The sequence below is a fragment of the Lissotriton vulgaris genome, chromosome 8 (genome assembly GCF_964263255.1).
Source record: "Lissotriton vulgaris chromosome 8, aLisVul1.2, whole genome shotgun sequence".
NCBI classification, from domain to species: Eukaryota; Metazoa; Chordata; class Amphibia; order Caudata; family Salamandridae; genus Lissotriton; species Lissotriton vulgaris.
In genome coordinates this window covers 1,073,668,228-1,073,693,540 of record NC_141696.1, presented here as the reverse complement: position 1 = coordinate 1,073,693,540, position 25,313 = coordinate 1,073,668,228, and positions in this window count along the sequence as shown.

Sequence of the window (25,313 nt, the reverse complement as noted above, 5' to 3'; positions counted from 1 at the left end):
CCCGGTTGACCCTGCAAAAAGGGCAAATGTCCAACAGTACATATGCATGTGGTTAGGTACAGAAAATCAATACAAACTGATATTTTGAAAATGTGTCCCTTAATATTATGTCTACAATATTAGGGTCCATGATAATTTTAGTAAATATTCAGGATCCAAACCCAAAAACTATATTTGTTTGGGCAGGATCTAGAGTTTCCAATGCAGGAAAAATGTTAAACATGGCCAATGGCACCAGAATGAAGTTCCCATAGACCTCAATACTTTACATTTTCGTGGTGATATTGGCATCAAAATGTATGAGATGGTTTCCAAATATAGAAATGTTAGACATCAGGAGAAAAATGATTTGTATATAAGTTCAAACAATACCTTACATATACGTAACAATAAATACATTAAAAGACATCTTGTAAACATTCTAACCTTATTAATGCAAGTAAGAAATAAAAGAATATAAGCAGATTGCAAAACCTGATGTCTGTATTAGAACTCTGGTCAATATGATACTTAAGATGCACGATAACCTGCACCAGTGGTCCTCAAAGTGTGGGCCTCACCTCATTAGGAGGCCAAGGCTACATTGAATGGGGCACCAGCACAGCAATTAAACTCGCAGTGGTTTTACGGCACTAAATATATTTTCTAAGCATGCTCAACTACTGGTAAAAAGAAGGCAAAATAATCAAAACTCTCAAAAATCAATGATAGGTGTATCACCATCATTGTACATGCTAAGCTTGAGTTAGTCTTACTTCCTCTGGCAGTTGGGTGTGTTTTAAGTGAACAGTCAGTGCATGGCTGAGGCTATGTTCCAGATATAAGAGCTTGTTAGTAGTGGAGGATTTTAACTACCATTGGGATAAAGTACAGAGAGAGGTAGCAGCAGGTCTATTTGAGACCGCCATGCTCGCAATGGACCTTCAGCAATTGGTCAATGGTCCTACCCATGAACAAGGCCATACTCTTGACCTTATATGGACCTCTCAGCCAAAGGCAAAAATAACAGATATTAGCCCCTATGCTTGGTCTGACCATTCGCTGCTTAGATGTTGGGTCCCGAGCGACAACCAATTAGTGCAGCCCCTACCTCTGTGGAGAAGGGTAAGAATGTGGAAAAATGTTGAGACTGATCATCGAATAGATACATTGCATTCAACTTTGCCCTCTAGCATGGAAATAGCTAACCTGGATCAAGAAAGTGAAGCCTTACTGTCCTACCTACGGCAAGCTATAGATGTAAGGGGCCCTGTGGTTCAATAAATCGTTGAGGAAAACAAAAAAAACTCCTTCACAAAGTAGAGCGGCTGTGGCGACAAAGGTATGTCCAATTATCGCCCAATATCACTCCTCCCCTGGGTCAGCAAATTGCTGGAGAAACATATTAACGCCTCCATCAGTCAATACCTGGAAGACAATCTCCTGCTCCATGAGTCCCAAGCAGGTTTCCGCCCTAAACTAGGGACGGAAGCGGCTCTCCTGACAGTGACTGAGATGGCGAGGAAACAGATGGATCAAGGCGGCACTGTAGCAATTATGTTGCTTGATCTCAGTGCCGCCTTCGACACCATCAATACCAGCATTCTTCTCCACCGCCTACGCCAAATAGGATTATCAGGGAAGGCCTTACTTTGGCTCCAATCTTTTATGAAGAATCGCTCGTTTGAAGTAGTTGAGAGCAATGCCCATTCAAAAATCTGGCCCCTTGATCAAGGCGTTCCAGAGGGTTCGTCTTTGAGCCCTACCCTTTTCAATGTGTATCTACAACCCCTTCCTGAAATTGTGCAGTCGTTTGGCCTAGACATCGTAACCTACGCCGACGATACACAACTGGTCGTTTCTATGAACCAGCCTAATACTTCCCCCCCTAACCTCACCAATTGTTTAGTGGCAGTAAACCAGTGGATGACCTCTTCTCATCTAAAGCTCAATGGTGAGAAGACTGAGCTTATGGTCCTGGGCAACTCTCCCACCCCTGGTCCCATGTTAGAATGGCCTCCTAGCTTGGGAAACCCGCCTCAACCTAAAACCCAAATTAAGAGTCTGGGTATGTGGCTGGATACTAAGCTAAATTTCATGCAACAAGCTACTGTCCTGTCCGCCACCTGCTTTGGCCTGATGCGGACGCTCAGGAAGGTGCTGCCACTATTACCCTTCCAGGCACGTAGAATCATGGTGCAAGCCATCATTCTATCTCGATTAGACTATGGAAACTCTCTGTACTTGGGAGCTCCCATTTCCACCACAAGAAAACTCCAGGTCACCCAAAATGCGGCTGCTCGCCTCCTCTTAGGCCTGAGCCGGCGAGAATCTGTTACAGCAGCTCTTAAGGAACTGCACTGGCTGCCCATCAAGGCTAGAGTTCTGTTTAAATCTATGTGCATTATGCACAAGGCCATGTGGAAGACTGCCCCATCCATGATCTGCTCTCTAGCAACCCCTTATCTTCCTCATAGACCTTTGAGATCTAGTTCAGCTTTCCTGGCCACGGTAAACAGAACCAAACGGGCCAGATGGGGCGGGCGATCCTTCTCCTGGAATGCCGCCAAGGTTTGGAACTCTCTGCCTGATTCCCTTCGCGGCAAACCTAACCTGCTGAAGTTCCGGAAAAACTTAAAAACGCTCCTCTTCATCTAACTTGGCTCTCTGGCCCTCCCTTGAATTAGACAATACAGCGCTACGAGGCCTCCGGGTTGTTTGCGCTCAACAAAACCCTATTAATAATAATAATAATAGTATGAGCCAGCAGAGGTATTTGCCTCCAAAGCTCGTCTCTCCGCCTATAAAACAGCCATTTTAGCTAGGAAAGCCGAATACTAGGAGGGGATGATAGCTCGGGCAGAGAACAAACAAAAAGATACTTTATTTTAAAGGAACTGAGTCAAAAAACATTGATGAAATCCGTAGAGGCATCTTTGGAAAGTGACACATTTCAGGACTTTTTCCTTCAGAAAGTCAAGGATATCACCTTAGAAATTGCTAGAACCCACATTGATCTCAGGTCCTGTTATCAGATTACTTCATTCCCCTGCCATCGCAGTCATCTCTCTAATTGTTCCCAAAATTGACTCGACCACCGAAGTGTCACTAGTAAATCATACCAAATCTGGATCTCTTAGCAGACCCTTGTCCGCCTAGAGTTTTTCAAATGGTCTTGCCTGGGCTGGAGAAGCAGGTCCTGGAACTAATAAATAATTCCTTGGACTTGGGCTATCTGCCGTTAAATTTCAAAGAAGCCAGGGTTACTCCCTTGTTGAAAAATCTGGGTGCAGATTCTCAGACTTTAAAGAACTACAGACCCATTTCTCAGCTCCCCTTTCTTGCAAAGGTGCTGGAACAGCATGTGTTAAAGACACTCTCAAATTATTTGGAGGACCACACGGTACTCCAAGCTAGACAGGCAGGCTTCTGAGCTCATCACAGCACGGAGTTAGTGATGGTGTCTGTGTTGTATGAGCTCAGAGCTATGGCTGACAATAAACAGCAGAGTGCCCTGATTTTATCACATCTGTCAGCGGCATTCAATACGATCAGCCATAATATTTTGCTAAGTCGTCTCACCAGTCTGGGTATCTGTGGCCAAGTACATCAATGGCTAAAATAATTTTTGTCTGACTGCACTCAGAGAGTTCTGCTGGATGAGCAGATATCAGACCTATACTCACTGGTTTGAAAGGTTACCCAAGGTTCTGCACTATCCCCACTTCTTTTTAATGTGTATCTGCAACCCCTGGTTGAGACCCTGACTCAGATGGACTGTCAGGTGTTTAACTACGCCGATGATACTCAACTTCTTATCTGGCTAAATAACTCATATCAGGCTCAGGAGTCGGCCAAAAAGCTGCTTAGGCTCACGGTGAACTGGATGACAGCCAATTCACTGAAAATAAATCCAGATAAGACCGAAGTGCTTGTCATCCCAACAAGGAACAGCCCATGGTGTGATCTTTTTTGGCCTTCAGAACTAGGTATAGCTCCAGTTCCAGTCCTGGTTGTAAAAAGCCTATGGCTGAAAATCGACTGATTTATCCATGTCTTCCCATGTCACCACTGTTGTGGGAACCTGTATCGGTTTGCTTAGGAAACTACGGAAGCTTGCTCCTCTTCTAATATCATCTGCACTTCAGTCAATTGTTTCCGCCACTGTCATCTCTAGGCTGGATTATGGGAATGCCCTTTATATTGGCCTCCCCCAGAAGCTCATTAGGAGGTTGCAGGTGGTGCAGAACGATGCTGCTAGGCTTATCTTTGGACTTCCTAGAAAAACACACGCTACTCCTCTGCTATACAGAATTCACTGGATCCCCATCAAACAGAGAGCGCAGTTTAAGGGTATCTGCATTGCTCATAAGGCAATCTATGGTCAGGCACCTAAGTATATAAAAGATCACCAGGTGAAATATGTCCCTGGCCGGTCCCTGCTATCATCTGAGGCCTGTAGGCTAGCACCCTCTAGGTAAACCTCTAAATCTTTAGGTGGTAGAGCATTCTGTGTGTGTCTCCCGCAGATCTGTGTTGTGATCGTATCTAGGACCCTAATTAAATATTCCCGATTTAAGCCCTTATGTGGTTATAACAAATCATATCCTTATAAAGGCATAAGAATCAAATCCATATTTAGTAATAGCCAATGCAAACCAAATACGGCAAGGCTACTTCCTTAGACTCCTAGAAAGTACAACGAGTTATTTCAACAAACCAAACCTCCAGCAACCTGGGAATTTCCCATGCTTTTGTTTTGATTTGTTCTAGAACTCCTGCAAGCCAGTTCTTAGTTACATCTTTTATTGACGCGGGGGTTTGGAGCAGAGCGGCTATCTACTTATCCGAAGCCCAGCTGATGCGAGTGCCGAAGGAAGCCGTCCCTCCCATTAAACGCACTGAGAAAGACGCTGTCTTTTTCTCCTGCTGAGAAAATCCAGCTCCAGTGTTTCCAGTCTCCCTTGCAGGTTACTGGGAGATTGAGACCTAAGAGCGAGATACAAGACCTCCTTCATTTTAAAACCAAGGTACGGAGCTGATTAGATCCTTATAGAATTTTTGAGTCAGATTCTTGGCAAAAACTAACTTAACCTAAACTGCAGCTCATTTACTCCTTCCCACGTACTAGGCTTAGGTTAGGTACATCGGGGTAGGCGTATCTTAGAAGCACCAGTTGAGTATGTTTAGTCAAACTTTTATCATTGTATGCAACTGTATATATTTTATACCTTTTAAGTATCATATGGCTCAGAAACCATATCAATGCTTTTACAGTATTATTTCATAATACTCCTTTTACTGTACGCACTTTACTTTATAACAAGTATTGCAATTGTGGCAATTAATTTCTCTTGCATGAGAAAGAAGACTGCTCAATAAATAACACCTTTTATTGAAAATGCTTGTCTCTCTATTTCTCTGCACCCTGGTGAAACTAAGTATGCACGATTGACTGAGTGAAATAGCTATCTATTGTTTTCACATGACTCTGGAGATATATTCCCTATTCTGGGGGAGCAAAGTTGTCATGTTTATGCGGTTGTCAGAAGCTGAATCCCTTCTTGTCCAATCAGGGAAGTTCACTCCTCCCTGTTTATTCGAGAAAGTTTCTAGTGAAATCTAAGCTAGCTGACAAACCTAAATTAAGTCTAACATATTCAATAGAGACCTAGTCAACCTCAGTCCTTAGTCTAAACTATTGTTTATGTTATTCCAATGCGCAGAGCCTATTGGGAAAATAGGAACTACACTACATCTGGAATGACCTGCCGGAGCACTTACGTAAGGAACCAGCTCTGCTCACCTTTAGAAAGCTTGTAAAAACTTTCCTGTTTAGAGAGGTGTTAACCTCCGCATATTCTCTGCTATTTGAGGCTACTATTAGACCGCTGCTCAGTGACTCGCCCACTGTTATCGTTAAGCCCTTAGAGACCTGTGGTGATTTGCGCTATATAAAAGTCATATATCATATGTATAGTCAAAGCTAAGTCTCTATCATTAAAGGTATGAGGCATAGGGGCAGGTGTGGCCAATAATTAATTCGCAAAACCCAATTCAATACTCAAAATCAACTCAATAAACAACTCCCCAGCCATTGTATGACATAATGTCTGTTACACATGCCTACTTCATCATTAAAACCGCAAATTCTTCTATCTTCAAAGAGGCACAGTGCACAGTTAAAACCCCCCACCAAAATAAACATTGTGGGGCAGATTTACAAGCCCCTTGCACCACTTTTACGTCACTTTTCTCATGTTAAAAGTGACTCAAAAGTGGCGCAAGGGCCTTGTAAATCTGCCCCTGTGTCTTTCGGGCTAACATTGCAGATGGAATTCAAGTCCCTACCTATTTTTTTTACTTTACCATTGTACAAAGTTTTTCTGGTGGGATATTATTATACAAATTGGCCAAAACAATGCAATGGGTCATGCTGGAATGCAGTTCAATTAGCTGGTAATACCTATCCCCCAAATGTGACTCTATTTTATCTATTACTTGCTTATTCGATATATAGATGCAAAGCCCACCCTTTGGTCTGCCCCCAAGTCCCTTGACTGCATGCGTATTAAATGCTTTAAATTCGTTTATGTGAACTTGTTCTCTAATCCAAGTTTCCTGAAAACATAGTATATCGCAATTTAAAATATAGTTGCACCATGCTTTGTTGTATATCTTTGTACGTAACCCTGAAATGTTCCAGGAAATTATACTACAAAGAGTTGGGCATGGGTATCGATGGAACAGAATTGATGATATTCAAATTACCAGCACAGGATTGCACTTGAAATTGGGTTGGATGCTCATGTAATTCTGGCCGGGACCCCAAACTGCGAGTGGTAGTACACTTCTCAATAACGTCCTTCTCATCAAGAATCGGGAATGGCTGAGAAGCTGTTTCAACCTGACCTATACTGTTGTCCTGTGATGATGTTTCATCATCGATTTACAAGTTTCATCATGGCAGCCCCTAGATGGACCGCCACCCCGGCTCAAACACTCACATGGAGATGCCAGTCAGTCAATATCTTCTAAAGTATTAAAGATATCAAAATGATTGCTGACTGCAACTGAGTACCTGAACTGACTTGGCCCACAGGATCTCTCTTCTACTGGGAAGTACTGAGGGGGTCTATAAGGTTGGTAAAAGAACCCCAAGAGTAGGATGTTTATCCCTTACTTCTAGCAAGCCAGTTGCCCACCTTTTCCAATATAATTTGAACCAATCTTGGTGACCTAAATGTTATTACTACTCAATTTCCAGACAATGACTTAGTACAACTTCCTACCCAACCAATTCTTCGTGCCATCTTAAATTCTTCAAATAAATGCAGCGACTTGTTCCTCAGTGTTGACCAGTGTTCTACCTCACCAAATAGCAAAGAAGGAACATTGGCCAATACAATTGTGTATGGAGTTGCTTCTGTGGGAAGATGTAGATTCATTGGATGTTGCAAATCTCCCTAGGCCGGGTTCTGGCATCTTTTGTCACTTATAGTCTGGAGTCCCTTATCAAACGTATGACTGTCCCTACCCGGAAAGGCCCCATTTGGAGCATTTGCCAATTGATCTTGCCAGGTAAACATACCCTTATTTGGAAGAGACGATTCAGCTTTATTTAAAGAGGGGGACGCTGCTTTTGTGCATGACGACCCTAGCCAAGCCAAGTTGTTAGATTCATTAAATTTATGTAAATGGTTATGTGGTTGTTGAAGCGCACTCTCATTTATGGAGTGGCCTTCAGATTGACTAGTCAGTAAACCCCAACTCCTGTTAGACGGTACAGCCCTAGTTCTACATTGACAGGGATCAGGTGGAGCTGTGGTAGTGCTGTTTGTGAGTTTTTCCAGGTTAGCTATTCTCACCTCTAATTGAGTTAATGTATACAGCATTGGGTTTAGTTAAGTTGAAACAGTTAGTTCTAACCTTTTCCAGAAATCCTCATTGTCTGGGGCTGGGGCTGTCTGGGACCCTGCCCCTTCCTCTTCTTAAATGGTGGAGGAACAGAACTGCTCCCTTGGCTATTGTTTGCTTTCTGGCCCCTAGTCATTACATTTAGTCCAGTTAAGTAATCAGTAGCCTCGGGAACATCAGTAATTTCCACTTCAGATGCCGAGGAATGCAACACATTCATTACGGGTGAATTAACTTCAGAGTTAGCGTAAGCTACAGGGCCGGTCGTTGGCGATTGATTTAGGGAAATTTGAGGCTCGAGTGATAATCTGCGCTCGGTGATTGCAATTTTGTGGATAAAAGTTGATTCTGCCCTTAACAAAAAGCATCTAATGTCCCTACAACTCCCTTCCCAGTTATGGATTTGCGTTTATTTGTGATTCAGTGCCCCTTCAATACAATTCCAGTTTGGCAGTGAAACATAATGCCCCCTTACCTCGTTAACACAGTTCGATAAACATCTATTCGTTCATAAATTATCAATAGTATGGCCCTGCCGGCCTCCTTCTGTCTCTGACAGGCTAAGACGTGAAGGACTGAGTTTTTGCTAGAACCCAGCGGTGCCAGGGATAACACCTAAAACCTTCGTGGGTAACCTGTTCCGGCGTACAAATGACAGAGACACGGGACACTTCCTTCGGCGTCAAAGATTCGAGGTTTATTACTGCAGGGAACACAGAAGTCACAAGAAGTACAACATGTGTAGGTTTGAGGAGACTGCTTCAACTTGTATCTGTGGATCGCTCTTCTTATACAGTTTTCGAGCATAGGATAACATAGTGCACAAAGGTTTACAACTTGGTTCCCATCGTAAAGACCATAAGGGGGTCGCTTTCATGTATTCAGAGCCCGGAACATAATTACAGTAACATTTGGTCGTTCCCAACTGTAAAAGTACATCTTCCCACCATTAGTACATTCCATTCTGTAGTAAACAAGTCGAGGAAGAGACAGAAACAGGTGCAGAGGAAGATGAGAACAGTGAACAGATCGAATAGGGTGTAAAAGGGGTGGCGTCAGGAAACATGAGTTGCAGGCATCAAAGGGGATGTGCTTAATGAATGCACAACTGAGACAATAGAGCGGCACGGCAAGATGAGCCTCGAGCGAGGCCATCTGCCTTACAGTGTCATCCCCCTCATCATAAAGACACCTTCAAAGGAGACGTGTCTTCCGCAAGAGTTTGGGAATCCCAGGGTCGCGAAGCGGACAGCGTCCGTTCGCTGGCTACTTGAGGGCAAGAAACAAAATGGATGCAGTATCTAAGATGGAACCCGTGGGCTCAGATGAAGAAACCCACGAAACAAACGAACGGTTCGGGTTAGCACAGCGTAAACGCGTACACCCACTAAACTCATCATTTGCGGTTCATAGATACCAGACTCGACCATTTTCATGCGAGTCGAAAACACCACTTACAATTGTCACGGAACCTCAGACGCTCCTTTTGCCCTCATGTAGGCAAGCACTAGTCGGAATCATAATCGATCTCGATATTCATCAGACCATCTAGATGCTGCTGCAACATAACTCTATCCATCAGAGTTCCTTTGGTAACAGGCGGCTGCCTTATACACGTCGTAGCACAGAGGCCACATAAAGCAGGACCACACTGCACACAAAGGCAACACGTGAACAGAAATGCTACAACAACCCCGATGATCATCAGAATCTTCCAACCCCAAGTTGACATCAGGCCCCAAAACCACCCGAGTAGCGTCCAATCCCCTACGTCCACGTGTATGGACTCAGAGATTTTATGCAACTTTGAGATGGCTTGATAGACAGTTGGAGCGTTGTCTGGAATGAATACACAACAACTCGAATGGATCACTCTACATACTCCACCTCGATCTGCTAAGACAACGTCTAAAACCATACGATTTTGCAACGTCGTGTAATATTACCAAGGGCACTGGCAGTGATGTTAACTGTCGATTCCACCACTCGAGTCAATTGTCTCAGGTTCCTACTATTGATCATAGGCCCCCAAAACGGCAAGAAACCCTTGAAAAAGTCTCCTGCCTCTTGACCGGCAGTGTCCTCTTTGCTAATCATGCCCCTCACAACTCTGGTCTTGTGGTAATCGGAGGCGACTGTAAAAGTCAGTGGCAACAAGTTTGCAATATAACAGGTGCCCGCAAAGTCAAGGGGCAACCATGTATATGCACGGTCGTAACAGACAAAGTACGTACCCTTGGCAGTCAGGAGAACAGGGGAAGAGAGCATTGGTAAGACATACGTCTCAGAGCAAGCACTCTCTCCAAGGTGAGCCCTCTGATTTCGGCCACGGCCCTTTAGACAGAAATTACCAAGGTGGGGTACGACCCATATTGGAGACGAGCTCCTAAGCTGTCTTTCACCCACGAGCGCACTATACTCAACCTCACTGAGATCCCTATAGGCTCGCACCTCTTCCTCTGGGATGAGCGACGGCTCATAGATATCCCTATCTAAATCAGCAATCGCTATTGCCAAAGACTTATGGTACGGACCGGGACCAAAGTGTGGAGAACGTGGCTCTCGATTAGGGTAAGAATCTAGTGCACTTCGAAACATTGTTTGCAATGCTCGAGCTGAACCCTGGGAACTATAAGGAAGGACCAAGTACGGAATTCCCTTATCGGTGGTATGTGGCATTAACCCACACACCCAACAATTGGTAGTATTCATCACCAACTGATGTTGATGAAGGAGTTGAATGAAGGAATTATTCATGAATTCCGCACGTCTAGCCTGCTCGTGTTGCGGTAGGATGTGGAAGGAATGAGGAGAAACAGTGGTGGTAAGTTTAGGTTCAGGAGAAGGGGTAGGTGAGGTAGAAGGCAACAATGACTGTATCATGTAATACACCCCACCCACCAATAACGAAGAAACAGTTAAGAATAGAAGGAACACCTGAAACATGAAGCATTTTGTATGTGCAATTCTGCGCAACTCGAATCTTTGAGCCTGAGCCTTTTCCATTTTCAACAGCTTCGAGAAAGCCATCCTCTAAAACCGTCCGCTACGTTTTTGACGCACTTCGTTCTGTGTAGCAGTAGCCAATCCCCAGGAGTTCCTAGGAATCGACGGTCTCCGACCTAGTGTCAAGACCTACTAACCAGAAGGAAGTACCCGCGTGGCCTTACGGTCCACCCGGATGTAAGGTATCTTTAATCAATGATATATACAAAATCTGCTAGCTATGGAAGCAAAAAGCACATACATGGAAAAAAGACTCAATATTTTCAAATTTTACAATTTAGCAAGTATGTTCAAACTCTGTAATGGCAATGGGGAACGTGGATGTCAAGGGAGGAAGCAACATTTTTTTATTAGTCTCTAGTACTGGATCGAAGAAAATATCGGCTTCTCCCAGGACATGTCTGTTCGTCAAATATTCGGTCCAATGATGAGACAGAGTTCTGTTGATCAGTCAACTGTTCAGATCTTGAGTTTTGTGATGACAAATGTTCAACAATATCGTTCTGCTGCACTGAGGTCTCTCCGACAGGCTGAGCGTCGCTGAATGGGACGAAGGTCGGCACAGTTTCTGCTTCAGACGAGGCGATGCCCTTCCTCACCCACAAGTCTGCTGGTAAAGGTATAGGTACCTTTTTGGTATGGGTGGCATGCACCCAGTTTTTGCGTCCTTCCAAACGAACAGCAGTCCTCGTGGCAAGAAGAACTTGGTGGGGTCCAGTAAAATGAGGCTCAAGGTTGTGCTTCCGGCTGAAATTCCTCGTGACAACCCAGTCTCCAGGCTGGAGCTGGTGGCCTGGACCCTCCATCTGCGTCGGCAGTGCTTCAAAGACCTGTTGGTGAATTAACCTCAGTTTAGCAGTCAGATCATGAAGATAATCGATCAACATTGGGTACTCAAGATCAGAGAACACACTGGGTCTAGGGACCCCCCAAACATTTGCAGGGCGGCCGAACACAATCTCATAGGGACTGAGCCCTACTCGGGAGTGTACAGTCGCCCTGGTTGACAGAAGAGCTAAGGGCAAAGCGTCAGACCACGAGAGACCTGTCGTAGCCTGAATCTTCGCTAATTTCAGTTTAAGGGTGCCATTATACCCTTCAACCAAACCTGCTGACTGGGGATGATTGGCGCTATGGAATTTTTGTGTAATTCCAAGGCCCTTACACACACTCTTCATCACACTCCCCACAAACTCACTTCCGTTATCAGACCATACAATTCGTGGCATTCCATACCGAGGAAAGTATTCCTTCAGTAGGATTTTTGCAGTGGACAGAGCAGTGTTGTCTTTGAGAGGGTAGGCTTCGATCCATCGGAAGAATGCGCAAACCACCACTAAAACGTACTTCAGGTTATTGCATCGCTCCATATGGATGAAGTCTAACTGAATCACCTCAAAGGGACATGAAGGGGGGGCAAAATGGCCAGCGGGTGTAGGAGTTCCCTTACCAGGATTGTACAACATACATATCATACAATTCTTAACCAATCTCTCAGCACACTTAGTAATACCATCATTCTTCCATACAGGGGACAACAACTTGCAGATACCTTTCGCACTAATATGTGCCAAGCCGTGTGCCATCGTTACAACAGCTAGCACATACGCATCCGGCAACATCCACCTTTTATGTTCCGACAAATCAATCCAGCAACCATTCGCATCCAACTTTCCCGTACTCTCTTTCCACTTCGTCTTTTCAGTCTCGGTGGCCTCGTTCTGAATCGCTCTCACACTCTCAATAGTGTCTTCACACATACCAGTTTCTGCAGGCCACCTTACCGAACTCGTCACATACATTCTATGGCTAAGGTTCCGGGCAGTCTCCTTAGCAATCTCATCCGCAAACGCATTGCCACGACCAGCATCATCCGTCACCTTACGGTGTGCACTACATTTAATAATCGCCACCTGCTTGGGCAATGTAAGTGCATCCAAAAGATCATTCACGAGCTGTCCGTGCTGAATCTTCGTGCCATGAGATGTCATGAAACCTCTCTCTCTCCACAAGCGTCCAAAACTGTGCGCAACACCAAACGCATATTGACTATCAGTAAACACATTCACCCGTTTCCCTTTCGACAACACGCACGCTCTAGTCAAGGCAATCAGCTCTGCCGCCTGTGCAGAATTCTGATTCAATCTCGCAGTCTCCACATCCGTACTCAACATCACCACAGCATACGCAGTCGTCACATCACCATTCGGCAACTTAAAACATGACCCATCCACATACAGGGTCCCATCTGGATCTTCCAATGGAGTATTTCTCAAATCAACACGACCTTTTGTTTCCTCCGCAGTTCGTAAGTAGCAGTCGTGAGGCGCTACTTCGTCTGACTCCATACTAATCGGCAACAACGTCGCCGGATTCAGGACATTACAGCGCTTTATCTGAATGTGACTTGCCAAAAGCGTTAACTCGTACCCAGACAATCTTGCACTTGTCAGGTGTTGGGTTTTCGTATGATTCAAGAGAGTGTCAACTGCATGCGGAACCATCACCGTAAGCATATTATCCATGACCAATCCTGCAGATTGTCGGATGGACACCGCAGCTGCCGCTGTTGCTCTCAAACAACTCGGCAATGCTCTAGCTACTGGGTCCAAGGTCGAGGAAAAATATGCACATGGACGTTGCTTACCGCCGAATTGCTGCGTTAAAACACTCAACGCACAACCTTCCCTCTCGTGAACGTATAGTGTAAACGGCTTACTGTAGTCAGGGGTACCTAACACAGGGGCCGAACACAACGCGTCACGCAATTCAGAAAAACTTTTCTGACATTCTTCCGTCCATGGTAAAGGAGTTGGAACATCCTTGCACGTAAGAGCTACCAATGGTTTCGCTAGCAGTGAAAAATTTGGAATCCATTGCCTGCAGTATGACGTGATACCTAAAAAGGCACGCACATCTCTCTGAGTTGTTGGCACAGTCATATGAGCAATCGCTGCAATTCTCTCTGGGGTCAACCTTCTTCCCTCCTTTGACAATAAGTGACCGAGATAGGTTACTTCTTGACAACAATATTGCAGTTTAGAAGGTGACACCTTGTGATGTAAGTCACAGAGATGCTGCAACAGTGACACCGTAGCAATTTTGCAAATGTCCTGAGTATCTGCAGCCACCAATAAGTCATCGACGTATTGGATCAAGGCCGCACCAGCCGGCAACATAAACGCATCAAGTTGGCTCTTCAAGGCTTGGCTGTATATCGATGGACTCTCACAGTAGCCCTGAGGAGCGCGTTTAAACCTAAAGCTGCGGCCACCAAGAGAGAAACCGAAAAGGTCCCTACTCTCTTCAGCAATCGGAATGCTGAAGAAAGCAATCTTCAGATCGATCACTGAGAACCAAGATGCAGAGGCTGGAATCAGAGTCAGTAGAGCCGTAATGTCAGGCACCACAGGGAACTGAGGAATCACAATTTTATTCACCTCCCGTAAATCAATAACAAAACGATAAACAGGGGGCTTTGATGGATCAGTGCGTTTCAAAATGGGCAGCACAGGGCTATTGCACACGTTTCCCTGAGTCTCTTCGATAACATCTTTCTCAATCAAATCGTAGATGATTGCTAACAGCGCTCGCTCACCATCAAGAGAGATACGATACTGGGGAATACGTGGCAAACGCACATTAGATTTCAGATGAACAACATAAGGGGAGATATCAAGCAGGCCCAAGTCATTGGGACCTGTTGCCCACAAAGATGCAGGAAGAGAACTCAATTCCAGTGGGAGCTTGTCGATGGACAAATACATAGATCACTTTCTCACCCAATGTAAGTTTTACTCCCGCAGGAGAGCAATACAAAGTCGCATACAGACGTTTCAGCAAATCCAGGCCCAAAAGATTCTCACCACAACCAGTAGTCAAAATCAAAGGAGCTTTCAGCTCACGAGGCCCAATTGCAAGGGGCAAAGGGCACGAAACCGGATTGCTAACAGGGGCGCCAGAGAATCCAACAGAAACATTTGTTAAGCCAGACAAAGGTGCGCCAGGGAGTTTCGAATGCATGATGGAACTTTTCGCTGCACCAGTGTCCAACAGAAAAGGCTCAACGACGCCTGAGGTGGCAACTGCGACGTAAGGCCCTCTCTGATCGACCGGAACTGATACTACTCCCTCTCCTTGTCTATGGCTGTCCTAGTAATTACCGTTGTCAGTGTTCTGATCGACGTAATAATCGTCTACATTGTACTGAGCAGATCTGTTTTGCGATGATCCACGCTGATCGAAACAATTATTAGAATCAAAAGAATTATTGGAACGATCATTTTGAGCACCGCGACCTCTACCACGTGATGCTTGTTGAGGACCGCTACGACCTCCTCTAGATGAATTACCACTATTTCGCTCACTCAAGACTGGACAATCGAATTTCAAATGACCCTCATTCCTACAATAGGCACACTGATTGTACCCTAACATAGATCTCTGCGAAGAGGAGTCATTTCGTGTTTGCGACCTATTCGGCTGAGACTGCGATCGATTCCGCTGTTGCGAATCATTCTGGTTCGAACGTGGAGGATACGCTTGTTGCAACAACACCTTCGTTTTGAGCTCTTTCGTCTTTTTATCGGCACGATCATTTTCCTCTTTCTCTCTATTCTCATAATATTGGGCCGTGGCCAATATCTGAGCAGAAGTGGAAACAGCCCACGCACTTTCTGAATTTCTTAATTTGTTGCTTAAGTCCGGCAACAAATTTGATACAAATTTATCCACAAACAACCTCTGACCTCCTTCAGTGCCCATATCCTGACCACTATGATCAATGAATGCCTCCTCAAATCTCGTAAAGAAATCAGAGACACTCTCGTCCTTCTTCTGTTTACAAGCGGACAGCTTGTCCCAATTCACCTTCATAGCTGGCATAAGCGTTTTCATAAGAGTGATTATTCTCTGAGGGAGATTAGCAATCAACTGTTCGGGCTTAGCCCCACCAACTTGTAAAGCATCTGCAGCAAGAAGTGCAGCCCAATCACCACCTAATTCTGCTGCATGGTCTTGCTGACGAATCTTTGCCCATACCGGTTGTGGTACAACGTTGCCAAACAACATATCAATGTCGGCAAGATTCATTATCGTAGCATCCACAAGCTGCGACAATTCTTTATAGTACCCTGCAGGATTTTTGTGAGGGTCAGGCAGAGATTGCTTTACCTGTAAAACTTCCGATCGTTTCCACGGTAGATGTATCCACACTCTCTGAAAGTGTGGCAAGATCGGTGGAGCTTGAGTAGCATCACCCGGCATCCACACTGGTGGAACCTCGCGCATGGGATACTGACCAGGCGCTGCTAGTGATCCCTCAATATCTTCTACAAACAATGCTCGAGGCATGATACAAGGACGGAAAGATAGCAACTGCTCGACAGCACGTCGAACATTGCTACCCACTATCATTCCGCTCGCAAACTGGAGCTGGAGATTAGTTAGAGCAGTCAATGTATCATCAGACGCATCAACCAATATTTGATCACGCAAAAGCTTGCACATCTCCTCAAAGACAAACCTCTGTGTCGGTACGTTAAACTGAGAGAACGTATCAAGTACCACACGTGGAGGATTCCTAAGGGGATATTTCATCCAAGCCATCGCCATGTCATAGAGACAGTCACGTTCCCTACTACCGGGAAGCTGGCTTCGTCTTTGGGGACCATCAGAACCAGCGGACTCAAGAATCGGTCCAAGAGAATTGAAAAAGTTAGCAGCAACAGAAGGGACACGACGTCCAGTAGACGGGGTATTAGGGTAACACAACGGGGTAACAAGAGAAGTATCAGAAACAGAAGGAACAGCAGGAGTAACCAGAACAGTAGGAGCAGCGGGAACAGGAGTGTGAGGAAGTACAAGCGGAGGAGCAGTAGGGACAGAAGTAGGCAGAGGAGCAAGAACAGTTGGAGGGACGGGAACAGGTTGGGGAACAGGAACAGGAACAGGAGGAACCACAGGAACTGCGGTACCCTGCACATACGGAGGTGGCGATTTCAAGAGATAAGACAACAAGGGGTCCTCTGCTACTTCCTCCTTCTTATCCGTACCCGTCGGTAAAGCGGGGTAACATTTATCTATAGTCATGCGCTGCAATCTATCGAAAACTTCCTTTTCCTTATCCTCCTTATCTCGCTGGAACTGCTCTGCGTTTCTTACCGTAGTAACAATACCTTCTCTCTTATTACGTTTGATCTGTTTGATTTCTTTCTGCTTGGCTTCTTTACGCCACAACCGAAAGGAATCAAACATGGCCGGCCTTGCTTTTCTTTGGAATAATTTAGCTTCAAGATTATCTAAAATCGGAGTCTCAAAACTACCATGAGGTGGCCAACTAAGGACACCGTCTTTCCTAGTGTATCGAACCCAACACTCATTGAACGTAATTGGACCTAAACCGTGTCGGCTATACAACTCATAAGTTGGAGTTCCAATCGGAGGTATCGGACACGAGTCCTCCAATCGGGAATCCGCACCACAACTTCTAAAGCAACTGAACAACGTACTACAGCCAGGCATCGTGCACACTAACCGAGTTTCACAAACGTCAAGGGTTATAGGATTGCAATATCCCTACAAAGAGCAAAACCCTCAGTTTTTGGCGACTGCAGACGTCAAATATCACAACAAAGAACAAAGTACCAAGAACCACAAATGCAACGGAACCATGCAACAACTAAGCACCCACAACAAAGGACTCTGGGAGCGACCCACAAATACTTAACTCAAAGATCAATGGCGTCACCAGGAAGGCCCGTCAATCGTCTCGCTGTACCAAGGTCTACGCCAGGCGCCAAAAGAGGTCTACAGTCAGGGCAGCAGTCCGTCGCAGCCGTCAGGAGGCGGGAATCTTCGCGGGAAAAGTCGTCGGGCCACTTGTTTCGACAACAGGATCGATGAAGCGGGGTGCACCTTCCCTCTGAGATTTCACACGAAGTTCCTCACGATCGTCGGGCTTGGACCGGTACCACTGATGCAGCCCACGTTGGGCGCCAACTGAAGGACTGAGTTTTTGCTAGAACCCAGCGGTGCCAGGGATAACACCTAAAACCTTCGTGGGTAACCTGTTCCGGCGTACAAATGACAGAGACACGGGACACTTCCTTCGGCGTCAAAGATTCGAGGTTTATTACTGCAGGGAACACAGAAGTCACAAGAAGTACAACATGTGTAGGTTCGAGGAGACTGCTTCAACTTGTATCTGTGGATTGCTCTTCAGTTTTCGAGCATAGGATAACATGGTGCACAAAGGTTTACAACTTGGTTCCCATCGTAAAGACCATAAGGGGGTCGCTTTCATGTATTCAGAGCCCGGAACATAATTACAGTAACATTTGGTCGTTCCCAACTGTAAAAGTACATCTTCCCACCATTAGTACATTCCATTCTGTAGTAAACAAGTCGAGGAAGAGACAGAAACAGGTGCAGAGGAAGATGAGAACAGTGAACAGATCGAATAGGGTGTAAAAGGGGTGGCGTCAGGAAACATGAGTTGCAGGCATCAAAGGGGATGTGCTTAATGAATGCACAACTGAGACAATAGAGCGGCACGGCAAGATGAGCCTCGAGCGAGGCCATCTGCCTTACAGTGTCATCCCCCTCATCATAAAGACACCTTCAAAGGAGACGTGTCTTCCGCAAGAGTTTGGGAATCCCAGGGTCGCGAAGCGGACAGCGTCCGTTCGCTGGCTACTTGAGGGCAAGAAACAAAATGGATGCCGTATCTAAGATGGAACCCGTGGGCTCAGATGAAGAAACCCACAAAACAAACTAACGGTTCGGGTTAGCACAGCGTAAACGCGTACACCCACTAAACTCATCATTTGCGGTTCATAGATACCAGACTCGACCATTTTCGTGCGAGTCGAAAACACCACTTACAATTGTCACGGAACCTCAGACGGGCCCACGCTTGGCTTAGCCAAGGCGCGGCCTGCACGCATCCCGCGCCGCGGTGGTATAGGCAGCACTTTATATTGCAATGGTCATGCCTCCCCCCACGGCAGCTGTGAGCAGTTAGCAGCGGTGCACCCTGGGACTCCGAGTCCCACCAGGGTGAGGTTGGAATTAGAGGGCGGGTCAGTACAGAGGCAATGAAAGTCCTGGGTTCCTCGCAAAACAGAGAGGCAATATCCCAGCAAGAGCCCTCAATTTTCAAACAAGGTTAGTGAAGGCCCGTCCCATGCTTCGGGGTCCAGGCAGCGCTTTATAGTGCGATGGTCACACCATCCCCAAGGCAGCTGTGAGCAGTTGGCAGCGTTGCACCCTAGGACTCCGAGTCCCACCAGGGTGAGGTTGGAATTATTGGGCCAGTCACCAGCTGGTCAGACTGGCGGCAAAGTCCTGCGTTCCTCGCAAAACAAAGAGGCAATATCCCAGCAAGAGCCCTCAATTTTCAAACAAGATTAGTGAAGGCATGTCCCCAAAGTAAAGTACCTAAAAGTACAAAGAGACCAAGAAGAGTGTGACAGAAAGTTCTCTACGTCCCCAGGCCTCTGAACGCCCAATAGTATGATGACGCACAGTCACATAATTGCCCCTATATTAGAAAAAGCATTTCTATTTGCTTACATGTTGACACTTTGGATGGGCCAAGAACAGGTCAGTGAAACATATGTTATGTAAAATCCTTAGCATTTTTTTGTAACATGGCAATCATCCCTCTATTTATTTCAGCAATGATCTAGAAATTATTTAGGCAGCTCTTAAATAATTTTTACATACGTTCTATATCTGTTTCCTACTCTATGTTTAATTTCAAAGAAAACATCAGGTGTCGCTGCTTTACACACTTTTTTTCTGGCATGGACATAAAAACACAGGTCAGGAGGTAAAATACCAGCCAGGTGGCAAGCCCCCCCCACACATACACACAGACACACCCACGCACGCACATACACACACAACAGGCATATATGCAGAAGCACAGCAAGCTACTCACAAATAGAACAAATCAAGCAGAGACTGCAGTAGGTGACGCTTCTCACGCACAGAACAGTTAACAGCATGAGCAACAGCAAGTTTCCTAAAACAGAAGTATAGTTAGTACAGGAAGCAGCGGGGTGAAAATCCATTGCACAGAGAAAGGAATAGCAATGGCAGCTAATAAAACTACACACATTGACACACACACCACATTTTCTAATAGCTGGCCCATTATATATTTCTTGTACTTTGATATTTTTAATTCCTTTAAGGAAAGCATTTTGTGGAAAAATTTAACGTGGGCTCACAGTTCGCTGAATAATGTGCAATCTATCCAGTCTTGTCTTGATAATTTGAAATATTCATCGCGATGGATGTTTAGGTAAAATGAAGGATTCTCAAAAGCATTTGTGTGACAGGGCCAGTTTACCCTTTCGTTGGCGGTTAACATAAATGTCTTAGCTATACAAAGCGGACAATATGGTTGAGAAATAACCAATTGTTGAAAAATAGAAATAGGATAGCACTATATACTTGACACGGAAATACTTTGATTGGCTGATGTAAAAACTTTTTAGACACAATTCAACCCACACATTTGCTGCAGCTTAATTGCTAAATCAAGGAATGTGTAGTGACTGAACTAGATAACAATACCGGCTGGAAATGTCAAGCAGGAATCACTGATCAGAAAAATATGACGTGGTTCTGGTTTAGCTGCAGCCAGTGCTGGACATCACTCATTGGTAGTACTGATCAGGAGTGTTCCTGCCACCTCCACTGTTTGAAATTCCCCAGCTGGGTTAATGCTACCCGTGGAGGCACGTGCAGCTTGGAGTGACACTAAACCTGAGGCATTGAAAGCAACTTGCCAAGCATCCCCAAACTGAAGAACTGCAACATGCTAAATCATTGCAATACCATGAAACATGTTTTCTTTGAGTTTTTTTCATTTGTTAAAATATTTTTAATTAGAGCAGGATAAAAAGTTGAAAAAACATGACATCACAGGATAAATAAAACAAGATGAGAATTACGAATATCAAATACCTAATTTCTAATTTAAAAAATTTAAAACATTTGTAGAGCGCAGCGTATACCGTACGGTTTCTTGGCGCTAGTAGTTCGTTTGACACCTGAAGAAAATAAGACCAGTTAGTTTTACCTAACGTCAAAAAATACATTACATGACATTGCATAGACAAATCAGAGTTAAACATGAGCCATAGAGATACTTGGTAAATATTTGAGAGGATTAACAAATGGGGAGGTGAATGCTGAATGTATTCCACAGTAACATATCTTCATTTGTGACTATTGCTACATAGATGGCCAACTAAAATCTAAACAATGGCGACATCCAGCTAGCAAAAAAATATCCAAGACTATTTAAAGTGCATGTGAGGCTAGCAGTAAATATTTTAGTAAAAGTGCAAGAATTTACTAAAATCCATACAAATGGCTGCATCAGTACAAATATCAAAAGCTCCTTAAAGTGCATGCGTGGCTAGTAGCGGATATTTTAATAAAGTGCGGAGATTAATTTGCTACAACAGAGGGCTGTTGAAATCTACTTTACTCAGATATACAATGAGAAGAAAAATGTTACCAGATTGCTCTAAATCTTACAATAGCTCCTACACATTTTTCATAGGTCTCCTCGAATCTTTAAGTCCTGCTGATTTTATTAATCCAATGGTCACTCCTAGGTGGTTTATTAGTTTTCCAATTTTGCAGGACAAGTCACCTAGCAACTACCATGAAACATGTTGATAGAAATTGGATTTCCGGTTGACAGATGTATGCACCCTGTCCAAGCAGGAACCCCAATCCTTTTCAGGGTAAACTAGGTACACACTACAAAATAATCTGTGATCCCCTCCGCTAATTTGACACAAAGCAGTCAGATGTATCTAGAGAGGAAATATATAAAGTATTTGTGCAGCATACACACCTTGTAACAATGAAAACACCACAAAAAGAATCCACATCAAGTTAGAGAAATAGACAATAATTTTACGTGTAATACAAGACCAAAATGACAAACTCCGATGAGTAGAAGTCGAGATATACGTTTTTAAAGAATAAAAATAGTTCTAGCGCTTTGAAGAAATTAGTGCCAAAACGGGTTATCAGGTCGCGCCAGACTGAGGCAAAGTCAAAAATTCAGCATGCCCACAATGTAGTACAGTACCCTCGTAGGGCCCGCTGAGCAAAGTACTTTAATCCTTGTTGCAATACGAGATGCGTTGATGATCCCCACGCAGCGGAAGTGTTGCGCTGGATTTCTAACACGCAACTGCGCCAATGTGTCGGATCAGTTTTGCGAAGTGCCGGTTTGGAATGCAGCAGTTTCGAAGGTGAAGCACCAGGTTAATCCACATTGGAGCGATGATGCATCGATCTACCCCACGTGGTGGTGGCAAAACAGTGGTTCTGGATGCACTGTGGTGGTTTTGAGTGCAATGCACTGATTCTATTCCCGCAACAGGGTCGATGAGTTGATTCTGCTCCACGCAGACCAGTGATGCGTCGATTTTTCTGGTGCAAGTACCTGGGTCCACTTCCATTAACCAGGCACAGAAACAGGAGGAGAGATTTTGATAGTCCTGAGTATCAAGCAACAGGAGGCAAGTCAACTAACCATTGGAGATCACTGTGGGTTTAAGGCAGTGTCCAGCCCTCCCTCAGCAGGGTCAGAGAGCAGCATGGAGCAGGAAAGCACAGCAGAAAAGCAGTACTCCCAGAGCAGCAGTCCAGCAGAGTGACAGTCCTTGTAGCAACACAGCAGTTCTTCTGACAGAGGTTCTTTGCAAGTCCAGGAGGGCCTTGTTTGGAGGGGTCAGTGACCCAGTCCTTATATCCAGTAGTGCCTTTGAAGTGAGGGTGACTTCAAATAATGGTCTATGAAGTGCCCAGAGGTCCTGTCTTCCCAGCCCTAGCTCCAGATAATCAGTAGTGGGTAATCAGCCCTTTGTGTTGTGACAGGATACTACCTATTCAGGCATAAGTGTTAGCTCCTCCCTCCCTTTCTGCCCAGGAAGAGCCAACAGAATGCATATGGGCACTAAAACACACCTACCCTTCATGTGTTTGTGGCTGTCTAGAGGGACTGCACAAAGTGAAGCTGTCATCCACATCCGACTTGTATTGGAGACAGGCTGCAGGCAAACAGAGCAGTGATGGCTCAGTGTACTAATGTGTTCTCTGCAGGGGCTTGTGTTCAACCTCAGGGTCACAGGTTCATATCCTGGCAGGTCTACTCAGCCTTTCATCCATCTAAGGTTAATAAAGTGAGTACCATTGAGTTGGATAACAATAAACATCTGTTATACAGCGCCAAGATGCCAACTTGTGAACACATGCATTACAAATACACATGTTATGTTAAGAAGAAATGCCCACTTTCTAAAAGTATATAACAAAACAACTGCCAGTACTGCTAATTTGCTTCTGCTTTTAATCTTGAACTACTTTTTCTGCCTGAATTTAATCTTCTTCTTTTATTTCAATTTTTTACCATATCAAAATTTATACATTTTTCACATTTGCACCTCAAAAAATCAACAGATTTCCTAATACAATATTTTTTCATTCTCTCGTTATCTCTTCACACACTCTAGCGTTCCTCACTCAAACTATCTATACACTCCAAATTCAAAAAAAGTTTTGCTTTCATTATTTACAAACAACAGCCATGGAGAACAAAATCTCAAAAAAAAATTCACAATTGAACATTATTGAAAAATCCTAAGGCTACGCGTTTCGAAATCTCTGTAAATTTGGGGAGTTATCATCAGGACCATGTAGCTGTAAGACAAAATGGTAGTCGTTTTTTTGTAAGCTAGGGATGCCCTCGACCTCCTTGCTCTATTTATTGGCAGATAAGAACCCTCTTACCTTAACACTGTTTGAATCACTGGACTCTCTTGTTAAAAACTACAATCAGAGAGAAGAAAAATGCAGACTGTCAATGAACAATTTTTTTAAGCTAACCCCGATGCTGAACATATATCAACTGCAATTCAAACTTACAGAGGTGTGTGATCTTTACTTTAATTCTCCTTATGCAAAAAACGGGTATTCTCCTAATACAGAACACATCGTAATTCCATTTACAGGCATGCGTCTGAATTTACTTGGCCCGAGGTTTATAGTCCGAGAGACTCGTTTCTGTTAGTTGTAGAGGTCAATTTTCAGCATCCCGGAAGTGCCTGTAACCGAAGATGGTGCATGAATGAAAGGCAAACCTCTACTGCCCCGAGAGCGCGTAGTTCGTGGATTTTTTGGTGTAAGATTAATTTCTCATTTATTACCTCAGTTTCCTTTCGGAGTGGATAGAATGCCAGACACGATCTGTCTTTCCGCGTTCAGGTGGAGCAAGCGTCCTTTCTCACGAGGTAGGGGGACGTAGTATGTCTCTCATTGGCGCTTTAAAAGCATGCTGGGAAATGTAGTTTTTCAATATATGTATATAGTAAATCTGCTCATCGGTTGGTTTTGGTTATAAAAAAAGTGCCCTTAGTTAGCTATATTCCTATTAACTTCTACATGAGTTTTCTCATGTAACTTTCTCAATAATACCTATCTAATCGCGGCATCTTACATTGATCGATGAGTGTGTTGAAATTCAAAACGTTATTGCAGTGTAGAATCTTCACGCTGACACTTTCCAAAGTAATGGTTGTAATGGAATTTGTTCAAATAAAATGGTGAATCGGGTATTAAGCGCAGTATAAAATCAATTTTTTATTATTTGATCGGAGTACGATATGTCCATTGATTAGTTAACCGCATGCGCGCTAGCGGAATTCCGCTCGCACGCTGGGTTTTTTAAAAACGCACTTTGCGTGACGAGCTGGGCTCGTCATCAGCGTGCGAGGAGGCTACGCGATGACGAGCCCAGCTCGTCATCAGCGTCGAAGGGGTTAAAGGGGGATCCCGCAAGAGAAATCTCTAAGGACATCAGCTTTAATGAGAAAAGAGGTCCCTTTTTTGATGTATTGTCCCCACTCTTTTCTTCGAGCAAAGTCAGGTTTAGTGCAGTCTTATTGCATAGAATGAGATGGAGTGCTTATTATCGGCAATGAATTGATGTGAGTAATACCTTATGGCGATTACCACATCCACCTTACTGTTATTCTCCGCAGCTTGCTTAGCGCCATGATGCTCCCCTGGGAGCGAACGTCTGCGCTTTACAAATACACATAAATATCAAATATCAAATATCAAATGAGATCTACAAGGTGACGAATACATGGTCCGTGTCATTAATCAAGGATGGCTATATCTTTCTACTGATGCTGACCACTGAATATGATGTTGAAACATATCTAAATTGGGAAGGGATGATGTGCTTTTAAATAATCTGTTATGCAGGAGCTAACTCAGTCTGTAGATTTCTGACAATTCGTTTAGGCCATCTACGGCTGTATTGAACTTCACAATTAGCATTGCCTCCCTCCTGGCCAGTTTTGCTTCAA